This window comes from Mesoplodon densirostris, chromosome 3, assembly GCF_025265405.1.
Source record: "Mesoplodon densirostris isolate mMesDen1 chromosome 3, mMesDen1 primary haplotype, whole genome shotgun sequence".
NCBI classification, from domain to species: Eukaryota; Metazoa; Chordata; class Mammalia; order Artiodactyla; family Ziphiidae; genus Mesoplodon; species Mesoplodon densirostris.
The window spans coordinates 91,545,888-91,563,130 of record NC_082663.1 but is presented as its reverse complement, the minus strand read 5'-3'; the positions used below and the strand labels follow the sequence as shown (position 1 = coordinate 91,563,130).

Genomic DNA, 17,243 nt, shown 5'->3' with positions numbered 1-17,243 from the left:
ATTTTTAACAAGACCCATAGTTCCAAATACAGCCCCATCCAGCAGAGTAATAAAGCAACGTGATGAGTGGCTGAAGCAAAACATACACAGCCACCAATTCCACCTACTGGTGGGACACAAAATATACCCTGCTGAGAATAACCTCTTATCTATGAAATCTAAAAGGAAGGGGAGTTTCTATAGAGACAGGCTTAACTACTGTGCTATTGTTACCAAGCCTCAAGCATGTGGGAGGTCTAAGATACAAGGGATACAACTGGCTATTTCTTTTGTCTGTCTAGAATTAAGTGAATATTCAATGCATACTGTATTTGCTGGCAAAAAATAACAAAAACCTACGAGGGCTGAGTCGGCAATATACTATTCTGACAATGCAAATATAAGCCTCTAAAGGGCACTGCCAGTGTGACTATGTTTCTCCCTTTTGCTTTAAGTGAAATCTATTCATTCTACGGTTATTTACTGAGCACCTACAAAGTGATGGGTATGAAGCTATGAGCCAAATAGGAATACAGTGTAAAATATTCTTTATAGGACTTTCTTGATCTGGGGCACTTTTAAGCTGGTTTGTCACCAAAGAATGCTACCTGAATAATTCAACTTTTTCATGTTTAAATAAAAAGCCTGTACCTACAGAAAACGCAAAGATGTCTCATGAAATATTGGTTTACAAAGAATCTCATCTTGCTTCACAAAGGTACAACCTAGACCCTGTCCCAGAGCACTGAGGCCAGGATCCACATCTGGATTCCCAGGGACAAGCAAAGAAAATTCAACCTATCCTTAAATGGAGATGCCCTAACTCCCTGCTGACCATGCAGCACCCCTGAGAGACAAAAAATATCAAGTGCTCAGACCTGAGCCCAGTATATAATATAGCACTTAATAATAATAATAATGATAGCCGCTGCTACTATTATTATTATTATCATAATCATCATCAGTCTTTAATTGCCCCTTCCACATCTCTACAATCAAACTGGGTCAAAGGAGAAATAAAAGATATTCTTAACATCTAATTTTGAAAAGTATACAATTTATTTAAAACATTAAATAAATTGCTCCACATCTTAAACATATTGGTTACCCAACACTTCAATTTGCATAGAATTCATTTTATGCCCCCATTATGGGCTGAATTGTGTCCCCTTGAAACTCATGTTGAAGTCCTAACACCCAGTAGCACCCACTTCAGAATGTGACTGTATTTGGACGTAAGGTCTTTAAAGAGATAATGAAGGTAAAATGAAGTCATGAGAATGGGCCTTAATCCAATACAGGCATAACTCGTTTTATTGCACTTTGCTTTATTTTGCTTCACAGGTGTTGCATGTTTTACAAATTGAAGGTTTGTGGCAACCATCTGTCAAACAAATCGATCAGTGCCATTTTTCCAACAGCATTTGCTCACTTTGTGTCTCTGTCACATTTTGGTAATTCTCATAATATTTCAAAAATTTTAATTATTATTATATTTGTTACCATGAACTGTAAGCAGTGATCTTTGATGTTGCTGCTGCAGTTGTTTTGGGGGTGCCACAAACCACACCCACATAAGACAGTGAACTTAAACAATGTTCTGACTGCTCTACAGGCCATTCCCCATCTCTCTCCCTCTCCTCCAGCCTGCCTATTCCCTGATACAAAACAACATTGAAATTAGGCCAATGAATAACCCTGCAATGACCTCCAAGTGTTCAAGTGAAAGGAAGAGTCACATGTCTCTCACCTTCAATCAAAAGCTAGAAATGATTAAGCTTAGTGAGGAAGGCGTGCCAAAGGCTGAGAGAGACCAAAAGCTAGACCTCTTGCACCAAACAGTCAGCCAAGTTATGAATGCAAAGGAAAAGTTCTTGAAGGAAATGAAAACTGCTACTCAATCAACACATGAATGATAAGAATGCTAAACAGCCTTACTGCTGATATAGAGAAAGCTTTTGTGGTCTGGATAGAAGATCAAACCAATCATGACCTTCCCTTAAGTCAAAGCCTAATAATCGAGAGCAAGGCCCTAACTCTATTCAATTCTATGAAAGCTGAGAGAGTTGAGGAAGATAAAGAAGAAAAGTTTGAAGCTAGCAGAGGCTGGTTCATGAGGTTTAAAGAAAGAAGCCAACTTCATAACATAAAAGTGCAAGGTGAAGCAGAAAGTGCTGAAGCAAGATATCCAGAAAAATCTAGCTCAGATAATGAACGAAGGTGGCTACACTAAACAAGAGATTTTCCGTGTAGATGAAACAGCCTTCTATTGGAAGAAGATGCCATCTCGGACTTTCTTAGCTAGAGAAGAGAAGTCAATGCCTGGCTTCAAAGCCTCAAAGGACAGGTTGACTGTCTTGTTATGGGCTAATGCAGCTGGTGACTAGTGAAGTTAAAGCCAATGCTCATTCACCATTCTGAAAATTCTAGGGCCCTTAAGAATTATGCTAAATCTACTCCACCTGTGCTCTATAAAGGGAAGAGCAAAGCCTGGATAACAGCACATCTGTTTACAGTACGGTTTACTGAATACTTTATGCCCATTACTGAAACCATGTACTCAGAAAAAAAGATTCCTTTCAAAATAGTACTGCTCATTAGCAATGGTCACCTGGTCACCCAAGAGCTCTGATGGAGATGTACAACGAGATTCACATTGGTTTCATGCCTGCTCACACAGCATCCACTCTGCAGCTCATGGATCAAGTAGTAATTTTGACTTTCAAGTCTTATTTTTTAAGAAATACCTTTCGGAAGATCCCACATGCCGCGGAGCGGCTGGGCCCGCGAGCCATGGCCGCGGAGCCTGTGTGTCCGGAGCCTGTGCTCCGCAACGGGAGAGGCCACAGCAGTGAGAGGCCCGCATACAGCAAAAAAAAATAAAAATAAAAAAAGAAATACCTTTCATAAGACTATAGCTGCCATAGACGGTGATTCCTCTGCTGGGTCTAGGCAAAGTTAACTGAAAATCTTCTGGAAAGGATTTGCCGTTCTAGATGCCATTAAGGACCTCTGCGATTCATGGGAAGAGGTCAAAATACCAACATTAACAGGATTTTGGAATACATTGATTCCAACCCTCATGGATAACTTTGAGGGATTCAAGACTTCAGCAGAGGAAGTCACTGCAAATGTGGTGGAAAAAAACATGAGAACCAGAATTATATGTGGAGGCTGAAAATGACTGAATTGCTGCAATTTCCTGATAAAACTTTAAGGGATGAGGAGTTGCTTCTTATAGATGAGCAAAGAAGTGGTTTCTTAAGATGGAATCTACTCCTGATGAAGATGCTGTGAAGACTGTTGAAATAACAACTAAGGATTTAGAATATTATATAAATGTAGTTGATAAAGCAGCAGCAGAAAGGTTTGAAAGGACTGACTCCAATTTGTAAAGAAGTCTTACTGTAGGCAAAATGCTATCAAGCAACATCGCATGCTACGGAGAAATCATTCATGAAAGAAGGAGTCGATGCAGCAAACTTCACTGTTGTCTTATTTTAAGAAACTGCCACAGTCACCCCAGCCTTCAGCCGCCACCACCCTGATCAGTCAGCAGCCAGCAACATCGAGGCAAGATCCTCTACCGGCTGAAGACTCCGGTGATGCCTAGCACTTTTAAGCAATAAAGTATCTATTAATTAAGGTCTGTGCGTTGTGTTTTTTTAGACAATGTTATTGCACTTTGAATACAGTACAGTGTAAATAAGACTTTTATATGCACTGGGGAAAAATTTGTGTGACTCACTTTATTGCAGTGGTCTCGAACCAAACCTGCAAAACCTGCAAGGTACCATGCATGTCCTTCTAAGAAGAGGCATACAGGGCACAGACACACACAGAGGGAAGACCATGTAAAGACAAAGGGAGAAGAATGATCATCTACAAGCCAGGACAAGAGGCCCATAGAAGAAACAAACCCTGCAGACACCTTGATTTTGGACTTTTGGCCTCCAGAACTGTGAGGAAATAATTTTCTGTTGTTTAAGCCACCTGATCTGTGGTACTTTTTTAAGGCAGCCCTGGCGAACCAATATCACACAAGAAAAAGTAAGTGTTATTACTATTCAAAAAATGAAGATCGCAATGCAGAGAGACTCTCCTTTACCAAATACCATCATAATACTTAATATACATCTACCTCCGTATTGCAAGACTGAGCTGAAATCAAATGTAAGTAACATCAATTTGTGTACCATGTTATTATATGTACTCAATAAGGACCATCTAAATTACTAAATGGCTCTACTAGAATTATGGTCCCTAAGACATCACATCTATCTTCTACCTAAATTTTAACAAAGGTCAAAATTAATCCCTAATTATTTGACTGATAACTCAATTAAAGAAATGAACTATGAACAGAGGAATGCCTCCAAAATTAACTCAATAATAAAACACTAGAAACCTAGCAGAAGAGGCAAATTTAGAAAAAATAGTCTTTATGAAGATTAATAAGTGAAAGGGTTTTTTAAAAAAATACAATTACTTATTTTCATCAGTTATACGTTGTTATGAACTCAGGTCATTTCAAATAATAGTTTATCACGGGAGTTTTCATAGAGGAATCACAGTGACTGATTAATCCATTCTGCCTTCAACAATCATGCAGAAAATATGTCAAAGATATTTACGTGAGCCAAAATACAAGCTCAGAGATGTCAACTTAAAAGCCTTGCATAAAACTCATCTATAATAGATACTACTATCACTACAATACAGCACAATTAATTAAGAATGAACTGAAAGAAAGGCTCTTGCAGTTTTCAATATTGAGTTATATAACAGTAATTTAGCTTTTACTGCTCTTATACAATAGCGTATCAAGTATTCCTTTCTACACTGAATTGGCTCTTTCTTTTTCTAAATTACTGTAAAACTCCAATTGTATATCAACATGAGACCAATCACAAAGATAGTATTTTACAAAAAGTTTTATGGGATGAATTTTTGTGACATAAAATTATATTCCTACCTCTAGATTGAATAATCTTGGGACATTCGGTTGCAAACTGATTTACTTAAGTGGTCAATTCACAGCCTTTTTCTTTCCCTTGAATACACTTGGAAACTGAACCAGGGCTAGAACAGCATTAATACTTTTCAATTTATTCTTTTTCATTCTAACAACACTATCACCCATAAAACACCTAATCACTATTTTAAATAAGTGGGGAAGTATTAAAAACAAAGAGTACACAATTAGAAGTTCTATACAGCCAGCATAATTCCAAATTCACTATCACTATTTTATCATAAAAATTTTTTAAGTTCTAAAACAGAAAACTAATAAAGTTGAAAACTCTACTGCTTATTTTTAATGTGCATAAACAAATACACACCTAGTAATTGTTCACTAACAAAATACAATTTATTTTTTAAATTTTGGACCCAATCTAGCTTCAAAGTCTACAGACTTCACGGAGACCTGATCCTCTTAAGGAACACTTCGTTTTATTTGGTTCAAGGGCATACACAGTACCATCCTTAGGACCTGGGCAAAGACTGCCCCACCCTGAGCACTGGACTCGAGGGGGATCTCCCTATTCTTCCTCTGACCACAACCCTTTCCACATGATAAATCCACAGGGCAAAGAACTTGCCTGCCCACAGTCTGTCCTACCCAGCCCTGCCCTTCTGAGTCCCCGAGACCCAGAAATCTGTGTCCAAACATCCCCAAGCCAGCTTTCTGAGCCTCCCAGGGCCTTCTATAATGCCTTTACCTGCCAGGACAGTCGAACTTGCAGGTCGAACAGTCGAACTAGCCTGGGCAGTAGCCAAGGGGCTGCAGTTTGTAGGGGCGTGGGAAGAGCGCTGGGGTGTCTGCAAGAAGAGCCCCTCCTGGGTTAGGACAAGGCCGGGTCTGGGAGGAGAGGGGGCTGGGCCGCCTGGAGGCTGGCTCTCCCCACAACACCAGCACATTCCAGTGGGGAAGTGGAGCCCAAGCAATCTAAACCCACACCTGTCCTGCCAGATCTCTGAGCTATTTCTCAAGGCAGTAGGAAGAGACCTATTTTATTTAGCAATGTATTAGTTTGATTTATAACTTTTAAATGTTTAGACAGAGTGTCTGACGGCCTCCATGTACTTTTGCCCCAGGTCCTGAAAATTTTAGAAGCAAGCCTAGACACATGCTACAACCTGAACTTCAAACGAGTCGGTTCTCATGAATCTAGCACCTGGTACAGTCTACAACAGCAAGAGTTCAGTAAGTGCCTGATAGATGAATGAAGTGTGGTGCCGAAAGGACTGGAAAAAAATGCAAGTGGAGTATAAATGCAAACTTACTACTTCAACTAGAAATGAGACCAAAGGTCAAAGATACCACATACTATTAGCTCTGCTATGTTCACTCTCTGTTCCGATACTAACCTAATAATCTTTGAACAATATCTCTAAGTTCCTATTTTATATTTAAAAAGGCTCTGTCATCCCTAAGATGATTTAAAAACACACATCCGGAAGAAGGCATGCCCCTCAAATCATTGTTACACTGTTATGGTTTTAACTGCTACAATAATGATTTTTTAATGAGTACATTAATTCCACTCAAAAGTTAAATAGGTACCAACTGTTAAGAAAACATAAAAAGATTCTGAGTCAAAAATAATTATATCCAGATAATAAACATTGAAAAAATACAACATGCTTCAAGTTATTTCCATTTTAACATAATATTCTCAAATTTAAAAATACAAGTAGAGTTCATTAAAAAATCTCCTTTATTTTAGTAATTAAGTTATTCTACATGGACAAATGATCAACAGCTTCTTCCATCACTTGTCAAACCCTTCAATATTCGACTGCAACATCCTATCTTACACTTAAGAGGTCACATACAACTTTAATTGGTATTACCATAACTCACATGCTGATTAATTTTAATTCCAACATTTCTATTATAAAATGAGCTTATTTACCCCCTTTATAAACTGTGGAAGAGTTTTAATTAACATTCTGTTCTGGTTTATTCGTTCAAACACAAACCAAGCATCTAATAAGGGCAAAACGATAAAGCTAAGCTAAATGAAAACAGATTCTACAGTGAACGTATGAACCAAATGCCGTGGGAATAAAGAAATGGTAAATTCCTACCAGAGGACAGAAGAGAGATTCTTAAATTAGATGTCATCTGGTTAGAGAGAAAAGGTGGAAGTTCCAAATATGGAAGAGGATATGGAAAAGACACTAAGCCATGAAATTGTGTGTCAGTTTCAGGTAGCAGAAGGCAGTTGTGTATGGCTGCACCGCAGATTACATGGTGGGAGCATGGTGAGATAAATAGAAGTAGGGGGTCAGATCACAGAAACCTTCTAAACGATCCTTGTTTCTCGCCAAGAACTTAGAAGGAAGGAAGTTAAGGTATTCTGAGCTGTGTTTTCAAAAATAACTGGACTGTGAGTATAAAGGATAGACTAACAAGGTAAAGTAGAAGAAAAACAGGAAATGAGGTCACTGCAATAATTCTGCTAAAATATGGTAACGGATCGCAGTAGAAACAAACAGAGGGAAATAAGAGGCCAAGGAGGCAAAATGAAGTGCGTTTACTAATTGACTTAAGTTTCCAGAAGAGAGTAGAGGGAGAATCAAAGATGAAGCTGAGTCTTTGGAAACCTGCAAACCTGCTGATTCCTCTAAATGCTGATTCCTCTAAATGCTTTTAAACTCAGATTTTCAAAATAACCCAACCTTTTTGCCAGGTGATTCAGTGTCATCTAATAGTTTTTAAAGCATATCAGCTTCACTTCCATTAACTTGTTTTGAGATACAGCATTTTTTTTGAACCCATGTAAGATGCTGTCACTGGAAATTCTATCCCACACCACAAGAACCTATTTGCATTACTATTAGGACAGCTGGGGTTTTGTTCACCCCGCAGCTGTATATGTATAATGGCCAAATGTGACCTCTTACTGTACTGCTTTTCTAAATGCCCTTTAAAAGACCTGCATACCTTGATACCTGACACCTGCAATTGTGAGATCAACCTCCAAAATATTTTCTAAGTCTGTGCTAAAGTTACTTCTCTCTCTTGTTAAGAATTTCATCCATGAGTATCTACTCACACCAAATGAGGACACTTCAGGCCTAATAAGTCCTCTCCAAACAGAGTTTCGTTGTCTATAATATGAGAGACATGTATATTCCTTTGAGGCATTACTCTTAGGATATGTGAGGAGTCGATGTACTTAGCCTTATGAGTAAGCCAATACTGGGCAAATAATCAAAGCTTCTAGAAGAAACCATTTAAAAGCTGGAAAATATGGCTTCTCAATCACTTTCTAATTGTAAAATATGTAGCAATGAGGAAAACCACTCACCATTTCATGTACTAATTTAGTATTTAAGGACAAAGACATCTGTTTTAATAAGGATAGAAGAGAAGAAAAAAAGGATAGGAAACAGTGCAATGAGGAATCTACTTTTGCAAGAGAGTTACTAAAATGTTTTACGAGATTAATAATACTAAAGTAGATAACATTTGGCTTGGAAAAACTGAGAAGACTTTCTTCCTAAAAGCTCTCCTATGGGTTCAGAAGTATTACCTGCAAGAGGCAATATTTAATGGTTACAAGTTCTGATTCCAGAACCAGATGGCTTAGGTTCAAACCCAGCCCTGCCACTGACACATTACTTATCCTCTCTTCTGCCTCAGTTTTCTTATCTGCGAAATGAGGGTAAAAACAGGATTTTTTGTCATAAAGTTGCTGAGAGGAGTGATGGATTCAACACATGTAAAATACCTAGAACAGCGCCTGGAACATAGTAAATTCCTATAGTGCCAGCAATTATTTGTGTAACCAGCATACTGGTGAGCTCTGATGCACCCAGGATTGATGACAGACAAAAGTAATCAAAATAGGGGAATCGGGAAATGTTTAATGATCACCTACATCTCTTAGGCACTACCTGACATTTGTGCTCCTAAAGAATACAGTCCAGTAAGAGCCCAAACAATCAGACTTTTTCCCTCTAAAAAGGAACATCAATACACCAATTCTAGAGATCTCTTAAAAAGACAACCTTAGGGCTTCCCTGGTGGCGCAGTGGTTGAGAGTCCGCCTGCCGATGCAGGGGACACGGGTTCGTGCCCTGGCCCGGGAATATCCCACATGCTGCGGAGCGGCTAGGCCCGTGAGCCATGGCCGCTGAGCCTGCGTGTCCAGAGCCCGTGCTCCAAAACAGGAGAGACCACAACAGTGAGATGCCTGCGTACCACAAAAAAAAAAAAAAAAAAAAAAGACAACCCTAAAGAGCCATGTAAATATTTAACTTTTAAATGCCACAATTTCTTAACAATTAAGATTGCCCGATAAAATACAGGATGCCAGGTTAAATTTGAACTTCAGATAAATAATAAATGTTTAGTATAAGTGCGTCCCATACGATATTTGCAACACATGTAAAAAAATTATTCATTGTTTATAGGAAATTTAAATTTAACTGAGCAGCCTGTTTTTTTTTCCCCAGCTAAATCTGGCAACTCTATTAACAACCCAAAGTTCAGATAAATGTGCTAATAAATTAGCTAATGCCCATAAAGCAAGAAGAAAAGAAATACTAGCATCATTTGAACGAAATAAAGTATCTTAAGTGGCAGTAGAGAAAATGGAAAGAACGTGGATCTTAGAATCAGGTAAATCTGAGATCCAGTTCACTCCTCTGCCCATTTATTTATGACTGACTGACCTGGAACAAATAACTACATTTCCTCTAACCTTACTGTCCTCACCTGGTAAATGGGGTTTAAATTTACCACTTCTCAGGGTTGCAGGACAGATTCCATGAAGTAACACACCAAACACGGCCTGAGGCAGGACGGACAATGAATGTCATAGTATCTTAGCTCCAGAAACACAAATTTCCCATCACAGTAGCCAAAACCAAAGAACTCGCTTTATCCCACAATAACTAAACAGAAAAATATACTCCCCAAACTGTGCCTGCATACAAAGTTCTCCTTCTCCTGACCATCTCATTCCACTAGGCAGGTTCCTTTGGCAGCCTGAGTTCTGTCCCCACTGCCTTTCACCTACATGCGCAGTACTCAACCATGGCTGGCCAGAACTGGTTTCTTCTGACTGTGCTTAACAGTATTTGAACAGAAAAGCTGTGAAATAACATTACACTGTGATGTCCTCACATGTTTTTGTTCTTTTTCACAAACTTTTTAAGATTAAGGATACATAAACAAATTCATTTCAAATTATCATATAATACTAAATGCAAAAATCTGTTCTCTTAATTTTCAAAAAAAAAAAAAGGCTGAAAATCCTAATCACTCAATCGAGTCAATAAAAATTCTGCAGAAGAACTGCAAATGCATGAAAGAAAATTATTTTCCATCGTGACTCTTGGGCCTAGGTCTTCCTTCTGTTTTGGAGTCATACCACACGGGGGATTATTTTCTAACACTCATTTTACAAATTGCTTAACTAACAATATGCTGTCCAATTTTTCATTTAGTATACCTTATCTTCTCTCTACACACTGTAATTTCTTTGAAGGAAAATTAACTAAATATTTCAGCAGTTTAACTAGTGGGAAGCAAAGAATTAGGATTGTAGATACAAAGGTGCTGTAACTGTGTTTTAATCAGCTTATTATTAAATACAACATGAACATGTATCAATCAACTAACATTTAATTTCATGGTCTATGATTCAAAACTTTTCAAAAGCATAACGGTACAAAATTATCAGTATTTACTTAACAATTCCTTTCCAACTTTGTTTTATCTCATATAAACCATGTAAAATATTATATGATAATTGTTACATGTCCTTATGGACTGGAAGAAGACATAATTAGGAATTTTATTAATATACAAATATAATTTGAAATTTATCTTTCCAATTTGATCCCAAAAGAAAAATATCTCCACATATAAAAATACAGCAACATAATTTTTTAAGTACGGTGACTAAATATAGGAATCTTCTAAACTCTATCCCCAAAAGACAACACTTCACTGATAAACTACTGAGCTAAAGTTTGTTTTAAATTGTTGCGGCAGAAAATGGAAACAAATCTCTATAAATTTCATTTAGAAAGTAAACTGCCTTAATTGCACATTCATTTAGGAGTATTATACAAAGATTTCCCAACAGAGTCACACTTTGACTTGGAATGTATGTGTACATACTTATCTCTTCTTCTCTACTGAAAGAGTGGTTTTTCATGACCTGAGTGATTCAGTTTTTCACAGAATAATTTAGTTTATCTAAATTCTACTCTTGTTAAGGAGCAGTGAAAATTATTAAGAAAAGTCAGGTTCTTCTCTAGCATTTTGCTTGATAGCAAAAATTACTTTAGTTTTAAAAGGTCTGTTTCTGACCATTATTTTTGTCTCAAGTGGAGAAGAGCCTGAGGGTAAGGGTCATTAACATCTTTCACTAAGACAAAAAGATTCAACTGTGGTCGCTAGGATACCAACGGACAGATTCACTTATTACAGTCAGGAACAGTTATTCATAATGTCTTCTCACAAAACAACATACTAACTGCAACAGGAAGGAAGCTTAATGCAAACAAAGTCTAAAGGGCAGAGGCAGTCCCTGCCCTTTAAGAGCTTAATATCGTCTGTTACTGGTATTTAAAAGTACATTTTAAATAAGCTATTTTTTAAAGGAATGGAAATAAGGAGACAGCAGGAAGAAGTGAAGGAGGGAAGTTAAACGTATAGGCCAAAGAATAAGTCAACTGTTTCATCTGAGTCTGCAGAGTCACATTCCTTTGTTCATTAACTCATTTAACTGAATGAGTCTGTACTGTGTGCTGATTACTGTTCTAGGCATTAGCACCCCAGTGGTTAATAAGACAAAGTTTGAGCGCTCATTGAGCTTACACTCCAGGAAGGAGACCAAGCAGAAGTTAATATTTGTGCCTATAGGCAAGCATGAATGCGTGTGTGTGTGTGTGGGGGGGTGGGTGTGTACACAGTGTGAAAAGGGCACGGAGGCAGGTCAGTGAAGGCCTTACATATATTTAGCGATTACTACATGCCAAGTGCTGGGCTAGGCAATGAGGACAGAGTGTAACGAGACACAAGTTTTCTGACACTCAAGTTTATCTGGGTGGGAGATCCAGGTAAACTAACAGGGAAGTATTCTGGTGCCACTTACTGCCTGTGTAACCTTGACAAGTTGGTAATACCTTCATCATGAACAGTGGCACTAACCTTCAAAAGTTATTGTGAACATTAGATGTTTATAAAACCTTTGGCACATTGCCTGGTAAACTACAAATTTTATTATTTCAGTTAAGAGCCCACGTTATAGAATAACAAGAAACGAGATTGATGGAAATTGAGGATGGCAGAAAAGAGGAAAGGATAATAAAGGTCTGTAAAAAATCAAAAAGAGGGCCTCCCTGGTGGCGCAAGTGGTTGGGAGTCCGCCTGCCGATGCAGGGGATACGGGTTCGTGCCCCGGTCTGGGAGGATCCCATATGCCGCGGAGCGGCTGGGCCCGTGAGCCATGGCCGCTGAGCCTGCGCGTCCGGAGCCTGCGCGTCCGGAGCCTGTGCTCCGCAACGGGGGAGGCCACAACAGTGAGAGGCCCGCATACCGCAAAAAAAAAAAAAAAAAAAAAAAAAAAAAAAAAATCAAAAAGGGAGGAGAGTTGGGTTTGCATTAGAAGTTCTTTGTAAAACACACTGCTAAGTGTATTTATAAGCCTACAAGGAATAGTATACAATGGAATCACATCACATACCCAATTAAGTGACAAGAATTAAACGATACATGATTGGCAGAGAAAAGAGGAGGAGAGAACAATTTAAATAATAAAAGTGGCTCTGCCACTATCTCACTCAATGAGGGACTATTTCAGAGTAAATGAGATTTACAGGAAAAAAAATCTACAGTCCTACAGGCAAGTCTCAGATCCCACATGTAAAGTGTGAGCAACTCACCTCACCTCACTCAGTGAGTCCAGATATAAACAAAGACTGTGTTTTTTCATGTGTCCCCTAAATGCAAATGTACTATTTAATCTGGTGCTCAAGTGGATAAGTAGCAAAAGGAATTTTTATTAGATGTGATTTTCATCACCTTTTGTACTTACTTTATAACTAATTCTTGTCCACTACATGACCTCTGTTTTATAGATACACAATTTTCTACATTTTATAGATAAATAAGCCCAAGGACACCAGAAGGTCTGCTTCATTCTGCCTGGCTCCAAATCTCTGTAGCCTTTATTCAATGCCCAGGCAACCCTGAGTTTTTATTTGAAGGGAAAGGCTAAGATTAAGGAGGAAGATGATATAAAACATATAAGAGAAAAAGTTAATAAGACTAACAGGGGTTTTTAGGAAAAGATAAAGACATTAGGACCAAAGACAAGGAAACCAAGTCAGAAGCTGATGTGTAGTAACTGCTCATCACAAATTTCCAGAACAATATTGATTTCACATATATTATACCTCTGTGCATACTAAATATTGAAGTATACTGGAAATTCAAACATTTCAGCATCCAAGCTCTATCTCCCAGACTATCTCTCACACCCAAAAGCAGGGTGCATGTGAACACACACACACACACACACACACACACACACAAAGCTTCACCAAATCATTTGTCCGGACATAAAGTAACAAGTTCTATTGTCTTAGAAACAGAAAGAAATACATAACAATAAACTAGTTGAAAAGAATATAAATATGACAAAATTGAAAATTGGGAATAAAGAAAAAAACCTTCAAAGTAGTAAATGAATATGGTGCCCCTGATAGTAATAATAAAATTGAGAAAAATAACAAATAGAAGCAAAAGTAAGTCTTTCAAAAGAGGTCTTTGGAAGTATATTCCAAAAAAAAATCCTGCAACTTAATTCACTGGGCATTTACTCAGTGCCTGTGTCCTCACACTTAACAGAGATAAACATCAAATCATATTTCCCATCATCATTTTAGCAACTTCCCTTTACCTTGGGGGGAAAATCTCTGGCCCCAGTAAATAACAAAAGTTGTCATATGAAAGATTAATAACATTAATGATAATGATAGCAGTTGCTCTAGGGCTGTGTAACATACCTTTAACATTTAACCCTATGAAGTAAGTACTTTAGCCTGATTCCACCTGGGGAAAAACTTACTGTCATGTTAAGAAGCTGGCCTAAAGTTGTTTAACACTGTTGGTATTGGGACTCACTCTCATGTCTGCTTAACATCAAGGCTCTTAACCACTTTATACTGTTTATACATTTTAAAGATACAAACTTTTCCATGAGCACTCTGCATTTTCTAACATAGAGTATATGGACATGAAATAATTCTCCCACACAGTATGTAAGAAGTAACTAAAATGAACTATCAGTGCCTTAAATACATGTACCTTTTCACCTCCCAAAGCTAAGACCTTCTTGTGTTTATTCCTATTTCATACTATACAAGTATTATCCTTGAATGGCTCATAAATTGATAAAATGAGAACACAACTACATATAAAATAAATATGTTATTGTGAAAAGTCAGAGAATAACGTCTCAAATATTTGAGAAGTGGGTTATATCAGATTCTCATTAAAATACTCTGGGCCTGGAAGAGTAAGACGCGGAGATCACCTTCCTCCCCACGGATACACCAGAAATACAGCTACACGTGGAACAACTCCTACAGAACACCTACTGAACGCTGGCAGAAGACCCCAGACCTCCCAAAAGGCAAGAAACTCCCCACATACCTGGGTAGGGCAAAGCGGAGAGATTCCCGCACAGAGGAGCGGTGCCGAGCGGCACTCACCAGCCCGAGAGGATTGTCTGCTCCCCCGCCGGGGCGGGCGGCGCTGGAGCTGAGGCTCGGGCTTCGGTCAGAGCGCAGGGAGAGGACTGGGGCTGGCGGCGAGAACTCAGCCTGAAGGGGGCTAATGTGCCACAGCTAGCCGGGAGGGAATTCGGGAAAACTCTGGAGCTGCCGAAGAGGCAGGAGACTTTTTCTTCCCTCTTGGTTTCCTGGTGCGCGAGGAGAGGGGATTAAGAGCGCCGCGTAAAGGAGCTCCAGAGACGGGCGCGAGTCGCGGCTGAAAGCGCGGAGCCCAGAGACGGGCACGAGTCGCGGCTGAAAGCGCGGAGCCCAGAGACGGGCGTGGGACGCTGGGGCTGCTGCTGCCGCCGCCAAGAAGCCTGTGTGCGAGCGCAGGTCACTGTCCACACCGCCCTTCCGGGAGCCTGTGCAGCCTGCCACTGCCGGGGTCCCGGGATCCAGGGGCGGCTTCCCTGGGAGAACGCACGGCGCGCCTCGGGCTGGTGCAACGTCACGCCGACCTCTGCCGCTGCAGGCTCGCCCCGCACTCCGTCCCCCTCCCTCCCGCCCGACCTGAGTGAGCCAGAGTCCCCGAAGAGGCTGCTCCTTTAACCCTGTCCTGTCTGAGCGAAGAACAGACGCCCTCTGGCGACCTACACGCAGAGGCGGGGCCAAATCCAAAGCTGAGACCCAGGAGCTGTGAGAACAAAGAAGAGAAAGGGAAACCTCTCCCAGCAGCCTCAGAAGCAGCGGATTAAAGCTCCACAATCAACTTCATGTACCCTGCATCTGTGGAATACATGAATAGACAACAAATCATCCCAAATTGAGGAGCCAGGAGTCAGTGCTGTGCCTCTGAGGTGGGAGAGCCAACTTCAGGACACTGGTCCACAAGAGACCTCCCAGCTCCACACAATATCAAACGGCGAAAATCTTCCAGAGATCTCCATCTCAACAGCAGCACCCAGCTTCACTCAACGACCAGCAAGCTATACTGCTGGACACCCTATGCCAAACAACTAGCAAGACAGGAACACAACGCCACCCATTAGCAGAGAGGTGGCCTAAAATCATAAAAAGTCCGCAGACACCCCAAAACACACCACCAAACGTGGACCTGCCCACCAGAAAGACAAGATCCAGCCTCATCCACCAGAACACAGGCAGTAGTCCCCTCCACCAAGAAGCCTACACAACCCACTAAACCAACCTTAGCCACTGGGGACAGACACCAAAAACAACGGGAACTACGAACCTGCAGCCTGCAAAAAGGAGACCCCAAACACAGTAACATAAGCAAAATGAGAAGACAGAAAAACACACAGCAGGAGAAGGAGCAAGATAAAAACCCACCAGACCTAACAAATGAAGAGGTAATAGGCAGTCTATCTGAAAAAGAATTCAGAATAATGATGGTAAAGATGATCCAAAATCTTGGAAATAGAATAGACAAAATGCAAGAAACAGTTAACAAGGACCTAGAAGAACAAAAGATGAATCAAGCATCGATTAAAAACACAATAAATGAAATAAAAAATACTCTAGATGGGATCAATAGCAGAATAACTGAGGCAGAAGAACGGATAAGTGACCTGGAATATAAAATAGTGGAAATAACTGCTGCACAGCAAAATAAAGAAAAAAGAATGAAAAGAACAGAGGACAGTCTCAGAGACCTCTGGGAAAACATTAAACGCACCAACATTCGAATTATAGGGGTTCCAGAAGAAGAGAAAAAGAAAGGGACTGAGAAAATATTTGAAGAGATTATAGTTGAAAACTTCCCTAATATGGGAAAGGAAATAGTTAATCAAGTCCAGGAGGCACAGAGAGTCCCATACAGAATAAATCCAAGGAGAAATACACCAAGACACATATTAATCAAACTGTCAAAAATTAAACACAAAGAAATCATATTAAAAGCAGCAAGGCAAAAACAACAAATAACACACAAGGGAATCCCCATCAGGATAACAGCTGATCTCTCAGCAGAAACTCTACAAGCCAGAAGGGAGTGGCAGGACATAATTAAAGTGATGAAGGAGAAAAACCTGCAACCAAGATTACTCTACCCAGCAAGGATCTCATTCAGATTTGATGGAGAAATTAAAACGTTTACAGACAAGCAAAAGCTGAGAGAGTTCAGCACCACCAAACCAGCTTTACAACAAATGCTAAAGGAACTTCTCTAGGCAAGAAACACAACAGAAGGAAAAGAACTACAATAACGAACCCAAAACAATTAAGAAAATGGGAATAGGAACATACATATCAATAATTACCTTAAATGTAAATGGACTAAATGCTCCCACCAAAAGACACAGACTGGCTGAATGGATACAAAAACAAGACCCATATATATGCTGTCTACAAGAGACCCACTTCAGACCTAGAGACACATACAGACTGAAAGTAAGGGGATGGAAAAAGATATTCCATGCAAATGGAAAGCAAAAGAAAGCTGCAGTAGCAATTCTCATATCAGACAAAATAGACTTTAAAATAAAGACTACTAG

General features: G+C 39.6%; 1 protein-coding gene across 1 annotated transcript in view; it reads right to left on the bottom strand.

Annotated features, from left to right (window-relative positions):
* Window positions 1-17,243, bottom strand: part of MAN2A1 (mannosidase alpha class 2A member 1) — a 167,577-nt gene that overhangs the window by 113,437 nt on the left and 36,897 nt on the right. The window lies entirely within an intron of this gene.